The following is an 18,772-nucleotide window of genomic DNA, read 5'->3' as shown; positions in this document are numbered from 1 at the left end:
TGGTTATTGTTACATCCCCAGTATTTATATAGCACATTTCACAAACATAGGAAAAAACAATAAAATACCAATATATTCTGTTCAGGGAGAAGAGGTGGGGTTTCAGTCTACACTTCAACTGAGTTAAAGACTGAGAGGATCTGACAGGCATAGGGAGGCTGCTCCACAGTTGGGGCACTGCCACGGAAAAGTCTCTGTCACCTCTGGTCTTGAGCCTGGCTTTGTGCACAGCCAGCAGGAGCTCTGGATGGAGTATCGGGCTGCACTAAGTCCCTCAAATAAAGTTATTATTCTTAAAAGTATCTAATTACACAAGTGGACACTCTTAAAAAACAGTTATAAATTAGCCAAATAAAAACAAATTGTGTGAAGACATGCTTATGATGTTTCATTATTCACCATGTTTCCTTTTTTAAATGGTATGATTAATTCAGTTGCAATAAAAAAGTAATTTTAGAAAACCATTCTAATCAAACCAGCCACAGTGATTTATATTTAAATTTAGAGAGACTAAGATTAATGCTACATTTATCTTATTCTTAACGCAAATTGCTCCGCTTATATGTGCAAAAACAATCTTAAGGTAATAGCAGCCACTCTGTTGCCTACACGTTCAGGCTCTGTGTGTTAATTATGGATTTTAAAGCTCAATTAAAAAGCCTGCAGTTACAGAGAGCATTGTTTTAAGAATCCTATTATTTGAGAAGACTGTGCGATGGGGGAGATACAGCTACACCAGACAAAGATAATGTAGACCAAGATGACGTCTGGATAACCGCTTATCTCAGCTTTCACATGTAGCTTTGTCCTTCTCCTACCCTCCTTCAGATTCCTTTATCAAGTCCTTTCTATCACTTCAGATCTCCCTCAAGTAATCTTCTTTTCCTCAAGCTCATGTCCTCATTCACCGCAACATGTTTATTTTGGTATGTTGGTGCGTCTCACAACCATATCAGTGCATCTTTCTACAGTCTATAAAGCTGAGTCCCCTTCTCATTGCCCTTGTTGTGCTTTGTGCTTTCTGCAGGTTTTCATTATCTTTGTGCGCACAGCCGTCACCCTCATCTCACCTGGAGAAATTACAAGGATATGGCTCATTAAGGTTCGCCTCGCACTGGTTTGGAAAAATATAAACAAATAACATGCAATTTATATTAATCTGTAGACTATATAGTAGCGTCAATATGGTGAAATGTGAAAATGCTATTTAGACTCCACAAAGTTGACTTGCAATATGCTCACTTTAAAGGTCCTATATTACACAAAATTGATCTTTGTGAGCTCTAAGCCACATTATTGTGTTTTGTTTCATTCACACCTCTTTCAATAATCCTTTATTATTAGGCTGTCTACATCTCCAAAGCTCAAAATCCTCAGTTCCACCTTATGATGTCATGTAGTGGTAAGTTTAAAGGTAACAGCAACATTTTAGCTTTAGTTCTATAGAGATTACATGGCCAAAATCAACCAAATGATTCTGCTGAAGGTGCATGGAGTTTAAAAACACAGTGGAGATCTTCCTGTACTGCATGACATCACGAGGTGTAGAGAGAGAAGAGAGAAGAATTTGGCTTAAATGTGCAGGGTTTGTGTGTTAAACGTGGGAATAAAACAAAACAAAACTCTAGGTTTGTTTTTGATGAGGAAACATTATAACATGAATCAGAACATATTATAATATGGGCCATTTAAGTATTGAATTCCATTCAATTCCTATCTACATTCAAACTATAACCAAGCTATGCCAAGCAGTCTTTGAAAACATTTGATAATTTAGCATTATTGGGTGTATCATTATGAAAATTTGTCAAAAGATAATACTGTGAAGAAAACTATAAAATCTAGAATAATAAAAGTTGTGGTTGCCAGAATTGTGCTGTAAATGGTGACTGTAAATTATCGTTTCTGCCCCCAATACATCGTAAAACAACATTACAAAAATTAGAGAGTTTAGTTTCAGCTACCGTAATTTACTAGCAATATAATACAATATGTTTATACTTATTATTACAAACTTGACAAACTTGGATACTGGATTAACTGTTAATTTGATACTCATATTTTCATCCACATAGGAAAGCAGTGATAGATACAAAAAGACTAAGTTCATTTATTCAAGTGGTAAATTCTCCAGCAAATTTACAAAAAATGAATGTTAATATTATAGCACTATATCTCCAAAATAATAAAAGCAAACATCTGTGTGTAGGACACATTTGGAGGTGTGAGACAGCAGATGGGTCTGTCTAAAAAAGGACCCAAGCCCCCAACACCAATCAACCACTGCAGGTCGGGACTATTGCTAAAATGCCAAATTATTTTCTATAGCACTGAGCAAATTAGTGCATATTTTATTCTTCACATGAACGCTGATGGAAATGGAAGCACTCAAAAATCCCCTTGAAATTGCATTTTTCTCTAACATACGGTTATAAGATTTAAATATATCATCCAACTTAATCTTTCCATAGATTTAGCATTTTGCTCATGTTTGTGTGTGTGTTGTGTGGCAGACGAGTGTAGAGCCCAGTCTGATGACAATGACAGGACTTGATGAGCAGATATACCCAGCGCTGATGCCCTGACCATATGGACGCGTATTGTTGTCACCTCCCCCTCACTATCACAGATGGTGCCCGCAGCAACACAGCACAACAAAACCTTAGCTATTGTTTTACCAGTAGCAATCATAATACAGAGAGGAGGCGCGGGAGGGGAAACTGGAGAAATAATTACTTCTCCTGCAAATGTGTCCTCTTCAGAGCTGGTGTCCAGAAGGGCAGATTCCTGAGAGAAAGCAGCCAGAATGCTATCGTTGGTAATTGACTGATATGGTAATGAGAGCGCCTAATTATACCGGGTAAAGGGGCGCAGAGGGCTCGCCTACACAAGGACTGCCCTGTGACCCGCTTTCTGACAAACTGTCATTTGTCCTGCCATGTCACTCAAGAGCTTCTCAAATATGACTCCAAAAAAGAAGAAATACAAGGCACATTTACTGTAAACAGTCTTTACTCATGCATATTACAAAGGTCTATGTTATGCTACTTTCTGATCTATGTTATAATGTTGTTTCTTCATCACAAACATACCTAGAGTTTTGTTTTGTTTTATTCACACATGTTTAACACACAAACTGCATATTTAGGCTGAGTTCTTCTCCCAAACGGGAAACACTCCCCACTGTTCCACCTTCTGATGTCACATGGTAATACTTAAAGGGCTCCATTATGTTTTTAAACTCCATACACCTTTATTATAATTATTTGGATAATTTCAGTCCTGGGATTTCTTACCTCTCCCGATCTAAAGGTAAAAGCCTATTAACTTGAAAGATAATAAATCGTTACTTAAACATGTGTGAATGAAACAAAACCCAACCCCAGGTATGTTTATGATGAGGTGACAGTATTATAACAAGGCTTAAAGCTCACAACAGTCAAATGTGAGTAATGTAGTATGTTTAATACTAATACTAAACCATGCTGTGAATAAGATCTTGCTCATATTAGTACACATACTAGCATCTACAAATTCCTGCATTATACAACATTATATTAGAACATTGTAAAACACAACAGTGAGTCTTATTCACCTGTTTACCAGTAATTTTGAAGTGCAGCTACATAGGGTTTGGTGTCTCTCTCTCTCTCATGAGCACACACACACACACACAGCATGTGCAAGGCAATGTACAGGCCTCTGTTTTGTGAGATAATTTGCCAATTCCAACAATTTGCTGAATATCTCTCCCTGTTCTTCACTTCCATTTAATTCAAAAATGTAAGTAGCTAGCAAATATTGGTTTGCCAGGCTGGTGCCACCTAGTGTCTCCGCTTAATTTCATTTCTCTCCAGCGACTAGGTCAGGAATCGGAATCCACTAGAAAGTTTGCAAGAACCCCGGAAGTTGTAGACCGTGCACCAGCCAGTCAGCGAAGAGCTGTGAAGCCATGATGTCAAACTCAAGCACCTGTCTGGGTCCCTTTTGTGGTACAGCACAACAGTAAACAAAGCGGTCGAGGTGGATGTAGACAAAGCCATACAATCTGTGTTGGCAACAATTTCAGATCGAGGATTTAAAGACATTATTGCCCTTCTTCCTAAGGGATCTGATGCATTACATACATCAAGACCAAATAACAGCAATTGATTAAATAAAAAAAGGACCCGCCTACCCTCGAGTGAACGAATCCTAATGCTGCGAGGTAAGACGATTTCCATGAAGTGAAACTGGCTGATGAATCAGGCTAAATATTGGTTGTATATTGGTTGCAAATTGTTCTTGCTTTTGCATCTTTCCCAAACCAGTTATTAGAAAATGTTGAATATTACACTTGCATCTACAGTATTAACACAGTACATTTACTACAGTCATTTTAAGCCATATATTTTATACCTTAGTCAATATATAAAAAATATTTAAAACTCATTAGTTTTGCAGATATCATGTGGTTCAGAAGTGTAGATGTAATATTATCAGGTCTTGGACAAGGTGTTCTCTGTTATATTAAAATAAAACCTTGGCATAAACACAATTCATTTTTTCTGTCAGCTATCACAATATGTGTACTGTATAATTGCGAGTCAGTCACGTAACTTGTTCTTGTACAAGGTTAACACTGCTTGAAACATTCATTAAAGCAAGAATTATTCACTTTTCATTCAAAGTGTTCTCCATTGTTCTCAGAGTATTTATGCAATCCTGCGTTTGGTTGGGTTCTTGACAGTGATGTGAACAGTATTCAAACCTACTCAGCAGGGAGGCCAAATTAAAGCTCTATTGACCAGAGGGATTTTTACTCAGTGGAGTCCCCAAATGTCTAATGGTTTTAGCTGACTAAATATGTTATGAAGAATTGCCTTGCCCTAGAGGGAAATGGTACCAAAATATACAGACATTTGTAATCTAATATGGCATACTTGGGAGCAGGGATGGTAGTCTTTTTTGAGGAAAATTGCTGTAGTTTTTAAGTTTATTTTAAAACAAACCTTGAGCACAGGTTGTTTACTTTTTTATTACAGATCTTTTTGTTAGCTGAACTCAGAATTGTTTGTTTTGGGTGAAATTTTGGGAAATTTCAGCCATGAGTCAAGGAAAAGCCCCCAGTAAGGTCAAACAAATGCTAGATAATTCCTCTTTTTTGTTCAGCCCAGAGCACAGCACTGTGTTCATTATTGCAAAGAATTGTTACCTTGGAAAAAATCCACTATGAAATCTGTGTAATTCTGTCAATTTAAAAATGCATGGAACAAATTACTGTTTTTTACTTGTGTTGGAAAAGCATGTAACTCTGTATGCGTGGGGGAAAAGTTTCTAAAAACATTGTCAAAGTTCTTTACTTGAATCATGCTTGTAGACGATTTCAGCAGATATTGTGATTTCATCAGGTTTGGGAGCTACACCACAACTCTGTAACCAGCAAGAAACCTGGCACAGACTGCTCCAGACTGTACGGCTAAGAAAACAATGCAGTCTCCAGGGCTATGAATAAGTCTGGCACTCTCAAATCATCAACAGTTACTCAAACACAGGAAACAAGGATTAATGATTCTCTGCTCATTATACCTCACATCAGCTGGTTTTAGCACCTTTCCTTTACACTCACAGTTAGGCTGCCACACAATCAAAATCAGCTTTTTGTGTGACGCATTAAAACGGTAGGAAAATGCATTTATGTCATATTCTTCAGTATTGTTCACGAAAGCAAATTTTTTCCTTATTTGGAGAAGTGTTCATTTGTTCTTAAATTCAAGGAATGATAAAAGATCCCACTAATATGAAATATATTATTTTATGAGAGTCTTGATCTCATAAGGAATTTTGGCAGCCAAGAAAACCATACACTGCAAATCAAATTAAGAATTATTAACAAGTAAAATTATTTACCTTTCTGCCCCTCAATTCAAGCTAAATAGGATTTTGTTTCTTCTTTTAAGTGCAAAGAGTTGTTATTTTTGACCTATGAAATGTACTCAAAGATGACATTTTCTTAATTCAAGTCATTTTAACTTGGTAAGATTTTATTTTTTGCTGTGTATGAAACTTATACAGACATAGATATAACATGCAAACTGCACAAAAGGCTGCAAAGGCCTCAGTCATCTTGTAAAATATTTCTTTGAACTCAGGTCACCCAGACTGACTACCTTGCTCTACCTGGCCTGTTTCTGTTTCCTGTCATGTGACATGCTCCTGTGTGATTGGTCAGTGTGGGTCAGAGTCTGGCTGTAGTCTCCAGATGGCCCTAGTTCAACAGGTGGTCCCAGGGAGAGAGAGAGGTGGGGGGTGGGGGGGTCTGGAGGTCTGACATCTGCTGTCCCCTGCTCACTGTCCATGCAAGAACTGTGTATGACTTCATTCACATATAACACACTTCATCTGCATCACTAACTAACAGCAGTCCTGCTGGTGAAATGGCAATTTAACATGAGAAGGTTTTTGAGAGGTGTTTTGCGTTCGGCTACAATAACGTGCTCAACAATGCCATTCAGTTTTACCATTCAAGCTTTAGCAGAAGAGAGAAAAGAACTAGTAATATCTAATATGAATCATAGTAGTACAAATCACTTAATAATAAATGCATTCATAATTTCTTCAGATGAAAAGGTGTAACATAAAATAATTTCATAAGGTTGACATTTCATTATTTGTAGTGTATAAGAGCAGTGTTATAAGTGCTATAGGTGAAGACAATGATGGTGTAGGTTGAGGAGCAGAGATGACTAAATTAGCCCTGTTGAGAAACGTGAATTATTCATCAGACATCACAGACATTTTTGTCGACTTTCAACTGACAGGTGTCTAGGTGAGCTCATATGCTATAGTGCAGGAGCAGAGTGCTACAGTACAGTGTGTATGAACATGTACATAGCACAGGTCTCGTTATCACCACAACCGTAGAGTAAGGCTAATTTAGTCTTCCCCATTGTGCGATCACACCTGCTCTCACCCTGCACCTGTCACTGAACTCAAGCCTCAGATCATGTTGTTACTATTGATTTTCCATAAAAATCTGATCTTGGTTTTCTATTTTGATTGCTAGTGTTGTTATTTTTATCTTGTCATAGCATTAATTGTGAGTCTATCGATTGGAATGGCATGTACATTTCATTGTTACTTACAGCCTTATAATTGTGGAATTATATTTAGCAACAGGAGATGTTACTGTCTTACAAATAAATGCATAACAGTTCTACATATACAAAGCTGTTTTACATTATAATGTAATTCAATGCAATGTGAAAGCATCCAATATTCAGAATCCATATATAAATATAGAAATGTAAATCTTGTATTTCTTAAAGTCTTGGCCAAGAATCTACAATACATGGTAAAAAGTAAAATTACTGGCCAAACGTAATCCTTGTGATGACTCGTTTATTTTTTTATTTTCTTACCACTCAAACCAACTGTAATTCTTTCACAACACTCTCCCCACTCAATTTGTGCAAACCAGCCCATCCTCCCTCTCACTTTGAATCCTTAAATCACTATTTCTCATTTTGCTTAAGTAGTTTATTTTACCCTCTGTCATCTCATTAATTAAAATGCTATGCCCAGGCATGTTTTACCCAATTAACATATTGTGCACAACTGGTAACAAAAGCCAGCAAGAGGAAAGGCACATAAAGTGGACAATGGTCCGTTGAGACTGGAGGTCAAAAGGTGGCGGGGTCGTGACCTCTGTGGGCAGTTAGGGGCAATATGGTCTGTGCTGCCACCAGCTGAGGGTTGTTACTGCTTTGTGCAAGTTCATTCAGCTTGGTTCATTTATCTTCTGCCAAATATACTCCTTAAAAGTTCACACACTGGCAAGCAATCATTCACTGGCTAACTCTCATCCATATATAAGTTACCAGATTTTAATTATAATCATTGCAATTGCTGAATGTCAGTCAAATGTAATTTTTTTTTGTCATTTCTCTTGACTAATTTTCTGTTGTTTTCCACCATATCACCAACTTAAAGAGCCCATACTATACTATTTTCTGATCTATGTTTCAATGTTCTTTCCTCTTTACAATCATATCTAGAGTTGTGTTTTGTTTTATTTAGCTTGCATATGAGTTATTTTCTTAAACAGAAAACATTCAATAATACAAGAAGTGCTCCATTATGTTTTTAATCACCTTCACTAGAATCAGTTAGATTATTACAGCTTTGAAATAACCAGTCTCTTCAGGTAAAATGTAGGTGTTAACTTGAAAACTACTTGATATCACAAAATAGAACAGAGCATTTTGAGTTTGGTGATGTAGACAGACTATAATAAAGGATTACTCAAATATGTGAATGAAACAAAACACAACTCCAGGTATGTTTCTGAGGAAGTAACAGCATTATAACATGACTTAAAGCTCACAAAAGTCAATTTTGCATAATATAGGACCTTGCATTCCTCTTTTAAATAAAAAATAAAAAGGGAAAAAAATTGCACATTTCCTTCACTGTGTTTATTTGGCTATATATATATATACATATATATATATATATATATATATATATATATATATATATATATATATATATATTTATTTATTTATTTTTTTTTTTCCTACCAGTACCACATTGTTCCCCTTCAGGCTTTCTGCAGACCCTTTGGAGACCTTTATATTGTTGCCTTTGAACAGGCTCCAATAAACAAACAATTACATCCAAGGAAGATATATCAGGCTGGATTGCTTTACAATGACAGAGCATTTAATTTGTGATTTCACAGTGCTTTAGAGGAGCTGACAGGGGGCAGGACAGGCAGCAGTCTCTACATACTCGCCCTCTATCTGCAGTTTTCCATGACTTTCTGAACAGCTAATAATTGCATCTGCTGACCCTGTGTCACGGTGCTCATTTTTAATTTAATGTATGGATGTAATGCATTGTGGCTATAGGAAAAAACATCCATCTCTATTTGGGATTTTACATGCTGCTCATAACTGAATCGGATACTGAATAATTCAATTTGAAGCTGTATATAATAGCTACATATTGTGGAAAGTGACCACAGTTTCAATACGCACCTTTAATGGATTGATTCAGTTATGATGGTGGGCTGCAGTAAGTAGTCTTCCTCCTGGCTTGTCTAACCACAACATAGCCATAAAGTCCGGCATTAAACTGCACGCAAATCAATACGCACCACTAAAAACACTGGGAAGGGCCTGGGCATTGCGGAATAAATATATTGTCTATATTGTGAGCATAAACATAAACAGTTTTAATTGCACTGAGCAACACAAACTACTTACATTAAAGTAACATGCTTTCTGATTTATTATTATCATGTTTACCTGAGCCATGAAGGTCAGAGACTAGCCATGGTCATTAGGGATGCACTGATACGATACTAGTATGGGATATTGGTGCAGATACTGAAAAAATTTACTGGATCAGACACCGGCACCCAAATATCAGTTCAGTCAATATATATATATTTGATATTTACTAGTTTTAGTCTCCCAGAAAGTCACAGAATGTTTGAACTTCTATTTACACAAAGTTGTTCTGTCACTACATAAGGATAAATAACAGCTACATACCACATTTTGATCAGCTTTGTCTCGTTTTTGTTTAAAGTAAATAAATGCTGTTTTCACATACTTAAAGCTAAAGTATCAGAATCGGTATCTGAACTGAAAAAGTGTAACCCTAGTAATTATTGTTTTAAAATTCTGTAAGATGAATGTTGTGGACTTTTCACAAAAAGCTAACAAATGTGGTATTGATCTTATAATATTATGTTATTTGTGTTTTTAAAACATTTTAAGACAAAACTTCAAATAGAACAATAACTAAACTTTTGATAGCTTTAATGATTTGGAGAAATGAAGAAATTATCCATGCTTATTAAATACTTAAAGGTCCTATATTATGAGAAATTTACTCTTTAAACTTAAGACATGTTATAATTATGTTACCTGCTCAAAAACATACTGGAAGTTGAGATTTGTTACATTCATACATGTTTGAGTAACCCTTTATTATTAGTTCATCTACATCTCCAAACCTCAGAATGCTGTCATGTCATGGAGTGATAGTTTTCAAGTTACCTTTTACCTTTTGTCAAGTAGAGATTGGCAATTCCAGGGCTGAAATCATCCACATGATTCTGCTGAAGGTGTATGGAGTTTAAAAATACAGTGGAGCACTTCCTGTGTTAGCACAAGACATCACAAAGTGAAACTGAGTGTTTTCAGTCTGAGAGAAGAACTTTGCCTAAAGGGTTTGTGTGTTAAACATGTGTGAATGAAACAAAACACAGCTTCAGGTATGTTTGTGATGAGAAATGCAATATATTCTAAACACAAGACAGATCACTTTTGCTTTTTTTATAACTATTATACCTCCACTAAACAAAATATTGCTATTACAAAAATACCTTATCTGCTCTGTTAAAACTGTCCAGTAGCAGACACGCGCTGTGCCCACCCCTATTGTTTGCCTTGCATTGTCCTTGCCGGCTTTATGCGTATCTTTGGCCCCCCTCATACATCTGCCAGCCCAGTCTATTGTCCAGCAGCGCACTTCACAAACAGGCTTCAATTAGGCGGGATGTCCTGTATTCTGTAGCAGTGTGATTGTTTTGGCCTGGTGTCACCCGCAGCACCTGTTCCACACATGCTACACTCTTTTGATGAGCTGTAACTTAACCCTTGTTCAAATTATCCACCAATAAATATAGTATGGGCTGCTCAGGTCAGGTTCTGCTAGTTATTAGTTCACTTAAGGTCTTCTGACAGGATCATTATTACCACATAGATAAGACATGCAGACACAAAAGCCTGCATATTGGTTGGTGTATAGACTATGCATGTTAAAGTATCTGTATTTGGATTACAAATGATAAGCTCATGTTATGCTACTCTAATTTAAATTAATGATGTAGATTGAAGTCCGCTATGTGTGCATCAAGAAACATTTTGAGTGCTATTAAATATTTGTTCATCCTGTATTACCAACAGAGTTACAAGTATAGTTGTATTAGTAGTAATAACAGCTGTAATAATAAGACACAGGAAATACTATAATGTGGAAAATACTTCATATATCTGACCTGTAATTGACCTGGCAGTTTCATTTGTTTGGAGATTGATAAATGAAAGGGCCAATATTGTTTTATTTTCTGAAAAAACATACCTGGAGTTGTGTTTTGTTTCATTCACCTGCATATTTATGCTGAATTCTTCTCTCAGACTTAAAATGTTCCAGATTGTGATCTCATGTGGTAGTACAGGAAGTGCTCCGTTGTGTTTTTAAATGGCTTACAACTTCACTGAAATCAGCTTTTGGCCCTGGGATTGCCTATCCTAGCTGAAATAAAAAGGTAGCTATTAACTTGAAACCTACCACTACATGACATCACAAGATGGAACAGAGCATTTTCCACTTTTGAGTTGTAGATAGACTAATAATAAAAAGGCTACTCAAACATATATATGACGCAACATGCAACTCCAGGTATGTTTTTGATGGGGTAACAACATTATAACATTGTTTAAAATTCACAAGAGTCAATTTCTAATTTCTAATATAAGACCTTTAAAGCCATACTGATGAACATTGCAGACAAAGCATGAACATTTCCATGGAGACAATCATATGGCGAATGTGACAAATTGGGCACTTTTGAGTTTAACACTTTTTGGGTATTCCTTGTCTTCTTAAAAGTTAATCCCTATATCTCTTTGAATTACGTTACTTTGAATGACTGTGTACAAATTGTGCTATGCAAATAAAGTCACTTTGCCTTTGCCTCTCTTTAATGGGCAAACATGCCTTTAAACTTCAACTGTTTTACTCTTTTCTGACCAGTTTTTTTTTTTTATTGGGTTAGATGTAAATTTCACCATCTGACTGCTTTTCCACAAGTGTATATTTGTGCCAAGTATAGATTGTGCTGATTTGCCTTTTTAGTGACAAGCAACAAATGTGAAGAAAGTGAATATTGGCACAAACGTCGGCTCGGGCTTCCAACACCACAAATCAGTCACACTGCACTTATTGCACTTGTGGGCTTTTTCATTAAAATATACTCTAGCACTGAGCATGTGTGTGTCCTTAAAGATGCACTATGTAACTTTTCTGATGGATGATTAGCCAGCTGTTTGCCTCCATGGAAAGGTTATTGTTCTTCAGTATGGCAATTGGCTTGTGTATCTCCATGAAGACAAATATATGGCGCCACCAGGTCAAGTTATGGATTAGATCTGTGGAGAGGTGAGCTGTATGCTTGTTTTCAAAGTATGTGAGCTCACCTCTCCACAAGGAATAGAACGCCTGTTTCAGTGTATTTTAAGCAATAAAAACACCTGTAAATACAAAACATATCATTTAATGGCATACTGTGAAATGTTCTTGGCAAAGCATTCATGTCTCCTTGGAGATAAGCAAATGGCAGACCTCCCAACAGAAGTTACACAGTATACCTTTTAGTCTTTTTTATCTCCTTGTTTTATATACTTACAATACCATTTAATAGATAGAAAGAAATGATGATTATACATTTTCAGTTGGCCAATAGAATTTTGTCCAGTACATGTTCAGAGTACATTTGTACTAAAATGACATAAAGCGCTTGCTTTTTTTCTTCTTCACCCTTTAATAACAAGACAACAAGGTAGTGTCCTTCAAGTCGAATTAAAGTAGTGGCTTTTTATTTCATTCTATTACCAATTTTGACTTCATATTTTTTTCAATTACAAATTGACAACAAAATATTCTAAGTAAAACATGCAAATCAAGAGAAGATGGGTTTGTATTTCTATGGAGCATTTTCTCTTAATGTTATTTTATAAAGACAGCAGTAACTAAAACTAATTGCATTTCCATATGTCAACATCCATTCATATGCGTTTCATCTGTTCGCCCAGATAAAGCAGGTGTAAATATTGTCTTATGTACCAAAAGATACAGTTAATCTCTTCTCAAACTCCACGCTTAAAGAGAACCACAGCTAATTAAGCACACACCAAAACAAGAATACATTTTAATATTGATCCTCATGTCCCTGGTGCATTGTCTCTGTGTGTGTGCGTTGGTGTGTGTGTGCGCAGGCAAGTGTATGATTATGAATATTTTAAGAGCACATTTAACATGGCGGAGCTGGAGCAGGGGCTCGGTGAGGGATTTGCGCCTACTCTTCAGCTAATGACCCCGGGCGCTTCCAGCAAAGCTTCTTCATATTTTAAAGAAAGTCGATAGAGCCTCAGCCCAGTCAGCAGCATTAAGATTCATACAGACGCCACAGGGACCCAGAAAAAATTAATAACACGCGTGTCTAACAATCCTTCCTCCGATTTAGCCGAGCACCCGAGCTCTCTGCCTGAAATGCAAAGTAGTAATGAACGCGCAGATAAGATAAATTCAGAACACGCAGCTCCTACCCTCAAGTCAATGTGCAAACAAACTCCTTTTCCTTCATCCTGATTTCAGCAAACACATCCAAAGGTATTTGAACAAAACGCTGACAACTTATAGCACTCCAGAACACTTGTCCTTAGCTAGAACAGTCTCAAAGCACTTTCTCCTTTTTATTTTGAGATTAGATTCATCAATATACATTAATGAACAAGGTTAACCATTGTCTAGACTGGGAAAATAATTGTGTTGTAGCAGAATGTGTTCATGGTTGGCAGCGTTCCATGTCATTCTATATGAGTGCTCTTGAAAATAGCATTGTCATTTAAGATCAATGTCTCAAACTGAAAACAAAGAGACACTGAGACAGACGCCATATGCATTCATTAATTGAGGAGTGGGTGACTTAATTAGTTAGCTAATTAACATTGTGGTGTGTTACGAAATGTGTCTTGTCTATATAGCAGCAATGGCATAATAGAAATTATGGGTGGTAAGTATCTAATATGTATCAACTTTACAATGAGGCATTGAGCCCTATTATCATTTCAACTGTTTAAAACAATAGAACACTTTAAATTCTACTTGATAATTCATCTGAGCACTATTAATTTAATTTGAGTAATAGTCTTAGCATTAACAGTTTACTTTTTGAATGCAGTCAACATCTTCCACATTGGTACTGCTCTGAAATTGGGAAAGTTTTTTATTTTTCTTTAATCACGTATTGTTAAAATGTAACAAACAATGTAACAAAATATCCTTGTTGAAAAATGACTTAAAAAAGATTTAGAGAGAGAAAAGAGAGAGAAGATAAGAATCCATTATATGTGAGATGCATGATATTAGTATGGCATTAGTGTGTGGTGTCCTCTAGTCGGCCTCCCTGTAGAGTTGTGGAGAGGGACATGGCTCAGCCCCTTCCAGGTCCAGACAGCATATGGCACTGTCTACTACAGAACAGCACCAGCAGCACTGACACCACTGAGGCCTGTGTGTGGATACAATGTGAGTCATACTGATATGACCACGTTAGCAGGGAAAACACATGAGAGGAAACTGAACATGCAGGAGTAAAAAAGGAAGAGAGGCAATATTTTGAAAAAAGAAAGCTCTGACACGGTGGTATAAATGTGCTTAGTTTTTGGAGGAGCAGTTTTGTATTTTTATGTGTATGCACATTTATGAACCACTGATATTTGTATTCCATAATTCAGATATATAATGTATTTCCCAAAGTTCACTTATTCAGTGTAGCAGATCTGACAAGTGTGTACATAAATGCTCCACACTGTTCTTGCCTGATGAGCCAGTCCCTGTCTGTTCAAGGCCACAGAGAATTTTGGGACGGTCCAGTAACACCCACTAATTTGTAGCATTTTTCAGACTATTGTTCTTCTCACATATTCTTTTATCAATGAAATGAAATGTTTTGTTTGTTTTTTACTCATAAGCTGCTATGCATTTCTTTGATTGGTTAATCCACCTGCCAGTCACACCCACTGGAAGTAAAGGAGACATGAATGCAGACCTTAATGTAACTGCATGGGTTCTTGGCAAAACAGACACACATTGTCCTGTTGTATTGTGAACACTTTCACTCATATTTTAATGTCACTACAAAGAAGTTATTTCTGCAAAAAAAAGTCCAAATGTTATTATTATATGATCTGCATGAGAAACCATCATAGTTTCATGGCTTACAGTATATACAGTATACACAGCAGTGTTGCTGATCTAAATTACTGGTGACTGCGGAAGTCCCGACTGTCTGTCTTGCACCACACTTTCCATTTCCATGTGTAGGAGTAAAAGGGAAAGAAGAGGAATCAATAAGACATTAGCGGAAAGTCATCTGAAAACTCTGGAGTGATCTAAAGCTTATTACGGCTGGGAGCTAAGGAAGTTGGAGATCATTTATTTAGGGTGAGTTACTTTAAGACTACTGTTATATTAAATTTATTCCATCCATTTGACCATGCTATTGGGAGAATGTGTAAATTACAATAACAAGCTGAGGGCACAATCATTCGCATATATTTTATGCTTTTTACGACCACAATTTAAAGTTGGAACATGGTGTAAAATGTTAGAAAAGACATAAAAAATCTTTCATATGCAATAGACACTATTATATAAATATTCACCATACTCTTTTGAATAGAATATATGCATGTGGGATTGAGAAATATTTTATTATTTCTTTAAAAGTGGCAGCCGACTTTCAGGGTGGCATAAGAAGCATCTGTTGGAATACTCAATAAAACAGACAATAAAAGCTCATCTTTTGTCCATAACTATGACAAAAAATATTAGCAAAAAATGTTAGCAACTTTCACACTGAACATGGCAGAAACACAAATAACCATTTTTATTGGGTGCCTTCAAGCTAAAAGCAATATACAGACTAAAACCATAGAGTTTATAGTTTTAGTGCACAATGTGGTGGCACTCCAAACAATGCACTTCCAGACAACAGCCTGGTCGAATCCTCTGGAGCAGGGTTGTGTCCAAGGCCGTGTCGGGGCTGACATAAGCAGCTCGTGAGCAGCCGTTTGCCCATATGTGCCTCACGCCCCACTGTCCCCAGTGGGTCCTGGCGCACTGCAATGATACCATCTCATCTGCCAACATGGAGCACTTGGACTAAACAACCCAATTCCTTCTCTGCTTGGCTTATTTGGACCTCATTGGCTTGTGTTTTAATTTGTAAAGATAGAGAAGCCAGTTTGTCAACCATCTGAAGTCCAATTGAATGGTGGTGAAACTTTACCTCCAAGCCCTTCACATTTCAGAAACCAAGCAGCATAATAAATAATTTATATGTACATACGAAAAAGAAAATACTGTAGCTGTAAATTACTGGAAATCATCATTGGAAAATATGAAATGATCCATAATCTTATCAATTACTGATTATAATATGGCATTGATAACATACGTTTTCATTATTTAATAATCACACAGTTTGTAATGAAAAAAAAAAAAAAAAAAAAAAAGATAAGATGTGATCAAATAAAAAATTCAATCTAAACTTTACTTATTTAAGTAATGAGATCACAAAATTAAATTTTGCTTTGCTATTCTGAAAAATAAGTTTGATATAAATCAAGCAGACCCACTTTACATTCAGAGCTGCAGTGGATGTTTAGGCTAATTGAAGACTGTTGTCCAATTACAAAGGTGTGAGTCCTTGAGGCCATTATTGATGATGACATATGCCACAGGAAGCAGAAGTCCAGGATCATATGAGCACAGTGTGAGCAGGTCCTGGGAGGCTCGCTCACATATGTCTGGGGCTCAAACAGTTGGACGTGGCCGAGGGCTAAACTGGGTCAGACTGACACAGATGGAGACTAAACTCCCACCGGCTCACTGGCACATGACTAATACAGAAAGGAGTGAGCTGATATGAGCCTGTCTTCCTTTCAGAGTATATGTAATCTTATCTAAACCTTACTATGAAAGTCAAAGTAGGACAAATGCACTACAAGGTTGAAGTTACTGTATATGTTATTGGCACAGTTTTTTAAATTTGCCCCATCTTTCAGTCCCGCTGAGACAACCTGTCAGGAGCAGAAGGGCACCCTTCATGACATCTTCATGGTCAGTACTACCTAGCTGGAGGATCTTGTCCATGTTTATGGTTAATGATAAAACCAGGCATGATGAGAAAATGCAAACTCCACACAGAAACCACTTGTAAACCAGGAATTTGAACATTGGTCCCTTGGTTCTTTATTGGTTGCTCCAGTGACAGTGCAAGATTGTAAAATTAAAAGAATAAATAAACCTATCCACCCTATCCATCAACTACACCTTCAAAATACAAAATATCTTAAATGAGAAGTAATGAAATATAACGAGTTATATTTAAAAATCTATAATCAATCAAATCTTATCATCAATATTATCAGCATAATGTTTAAGTAAAAGGCATGTTTTGGTTCACAGTGTGGCACAATGTCTTTGAAGGTCATCTAGGAACAAAGCCATTATGCTTTTGTCAAGTTATAAGTATGTCACAGATTAAATGCAGTGAAAGCTTCAGGCAAATGTCCTTGCTCGTCAAAACCTCCATTAGAGGCAGAATGTGAGGCAGTAATTGGAGAGTTGAAAGGTCACACATCCATTTGTTCAGTTTAAAATAGGAGGTAAATTCCATTCAGTATGTTTCCTATTCACATGATTCAACACAAATCTGAAGCCAAAGAGAAATCAAGAGTTGTAGTGAGGTCCGAGCTTGTGTGAAAGAGCACACTGAATAGATGCAGATGCCATTCATGTGGCTCTCAGCTGCTTTTGTGAGTCTCTGGACATAGGTTATATGAACACTCTTCCCTTTTACAAATCTGACCTTCCAGTTGCCATTTGACTCTATTTAATGTACTTTTGACTTGAAAAGTCCCATCCACAATCTCTGTTGAAACACAAGGTTAGGTAATCCTGTCCATAACAGAAAATACCATTTCACCAGGGCACTGGCCTCCTGGTCCTGTGTGAAACCATGCATTAGTCCTTGGGTGGCATGGCTGTTGGAACCTGTCATATGTTTACAGAGAATCACTTGGATGAAAGTCAAGTTTGCAGCTGCAGCATTGGAATAATTCATTGCATGTCTTTTACCCAGGAGGAGCCACAGGTAGTTGATGAAGTGGCAGTGCCAAGACTTCCAACTGGCGAAGACGAAGCGCAGCTGCCGGGAGTCAGCGCGGCCAGATGCCGCTGCTGATGTACCATGTGTTCCAAGCAGGGCAACAGTGTGTTTGTGTGCGAGCTTCGGTGGGAAGGGAGAGAAGGGAAAGCTTGCCAAGGCATTCACACATTGATGCCAACCTGACACATGCTCGGGTACTCCCCGTGGTTTGTGCTAGCATCATACCCTCTTTGGCGGATCTGTCGGGGGTCCCTCTCTTCTCCTCTGTCTCTTTTTTCCTGATCCAGTCCTTTGCCAACGCAGGAGAGGCATCTGCTCGTGGTCGTCCTGCCAATACGGTGGAGGATCCTTTCAGGTGGTTTAAGTTGATGGTGAATTGGCAGCAGGCCATGGCACCAAAGATACATTCGATACAATGGGTTTTCTCCATACCTTTACATTGGCCCTATTTGGGAGTCTGTTAAATAGCTATAAACAAATGTGTGTAAAACCCATTTTCTTATTCATGTTCCGTAATCGCTCACCCTGGCGACAAAATGTGGCCAATTTCCAGGACACAATTCCAAAATTACGCGTCGTCAACGTCTGGTTTTGATTCTTCTTACAACGATCCATCGAGCCAAAGCGCGACTCCACCATCTGTACCTAAAAAATGTTAACAAATAAATCGTATTTGTAGTCGTGAAAATTCATAATATCCCGGAAATATCCAAACAGTGGGTGCAGGAGTATCATGGCATCCCCTTGAATAATGTTTTT

This window comes from Boleophthalmus pectinirostris, unplaced genomic scaffold (genome assembly GCF_026225935.1).
Source record: "Boleophthalmus pectinirostris isolate CB_2022bp ecotype Guang Dong unplaced genomic scaffold, ASM2622593v1 HiC_scaffold_19, whole genome shotgun sequence".
Taxonomy (NCBI): domain Eukaryota; kingdom Metazoa; phylum Chordata; class Actinopteri; order Gobiiformes; family Gobiidae; genus Boleophthalmus; species Boleophthalmus pectinirostris.
Note: the sequence above shows the minus strand (reverse complement) of the source record.